Genomic DNA, 1674 nt, shown 5'->3' with positions numbered 1-1674 from the left:
TAATAAAATTAAAATAATTATCCTCCAAACTTCCTAAGTATGACAACTAAAAGGTCAGCAGTTGTGACCATCATTTTAAAAAGATCACTTGGTGAAAAGCTTAATAACATACAGATGGAATGTGATCTCAGTAAACAAAAACAGCAAACACAGCTACAGTAATTTGCATCCCCATCAACAGTGTACAAATGTTTCTTTCTCCTTACCCTGCCAACCCTTCTACCTCTTGATGTTCTAATGGCTGCCCTCGCCCACATGGGGTGGTCTCTCATTACAGTTTTGGTTTGCATTTCCCTGACAGCGATACTGAGCTTTTTTTCCTGTGTCTATTGGTCATTTGTAAGAAATGTCTATTCAGTCTTTTTATTTTCATACCAAGTTTATGGAGATAATTTCTTTGATTCTGTCCTAGGTTCATTTCTGTTGCTATGATAAAATTCCCTGACAAAAAGCAACTTAGGGGAGAAAAGGATTTTATTTCAGCTGACAATTCCAGGTCACAGTCCATCATTATGGGGAACTCAAGGCAGGAATGTCAAACGGCTGGTCATGTCACATCCACGGTGAAGAACAGAAAGAACTGCTCGCTCGCTTGTGCTCATCTTTCTACATCTTTATTCAGTCTTCGCTCTCCTGCCCAGGAAATGCTGCTGCCCACAGTAGGCTGGGTCTTCCCACATCAATGAAAAGAATCAAGACAATCCTCCATGTCTAGGCCAACCTGACCTAGACAATCCCTCACTGAAACTCTCTTCCCAAGTTATTCTAAGTTGTATCAAGCTGACAATTATAATTAACCATCACAGGTTCTTTGCATGTTTTGGATATTAACACCTTACCAGATGTATGATTGCAAATATTTTCTTCTGGTCTGGAGGTATTCTCACTTACACACAAGCACATTTTTGGTGTATGGGTATGTATGTGGTTCTAGAGATCAAACCCAGGGCTCTGTACATGCTACACATGCATGATACATGAGTTCACCCCAGTCACCATAGACTGTCTCTTCTCTCTATTAGTTCCTTTCCCAAAAAGAAGAAACCTTTTGATTTGATGCAATTCCATTTTCCTATTTTTGTTTTTGCTCCTCAAGCTATTAGGGTCAAAGGAAAAATATTGCCCAAACCAGTGTCATGTAGTTGGACTTCTGTGTCACACCATATTCAAAGCTTAATTCACATAGATTAAGGTCCTAAATGTAAAAGCTAAAGCTGTAAAATGCTCAGAAGGAAACAGGTACAAACTTTTGTGACCTTCAACTAGTTAGTGGTTTCTTAGATGATACTAAAAGTACAAGCAACTAAAGACAAAAGAGATAAGCCGGACTTTATCAAAATTAAAACATTTTGTGTTCAAAGGACACTATCAATAAAGTGCAAAGAAAACCTACAGAATAGAAGATATTTGCAAATCCGTTATACCTGTCCTAAGCCTGGCACCCAGAAAATACACTGAATTCTTATAACCCAACACTCAAAATACAAATAATCCACTCTGTAATGTATAAAAGACTTCAATAAACATGTCTCTAAAGAAGGCATACCAACAGACAATAAACACACGAAAATATTCCCAGCCTCAGAAGTCATCAAGGAAATGCAAATCAAAAGCACAGTGAGATGCTCCTTCACGCCCACCAAGATGACTATAACCAAAATGGCAGACAACAAA

Source organism: Nannospalax galili, unplaced genomic scaffold (genome assembly GCF_000622305.1).
Source record: "Nannospalax galili isolate Female #2095 unplaced genomic scaffold, S.galili_v1.0 scaffold136, whole genome shotgun sequence".
Classification (NCBI taxonomy): domain Eukaryota; kingdom Metazoa; phylum Chordata; class Mammalia; order Rodentia; family Spalacidae; genus Nannospalax; species Nannospalax galili.
This window is presented reverse-complemented; position numbering follows the sequence as displayed.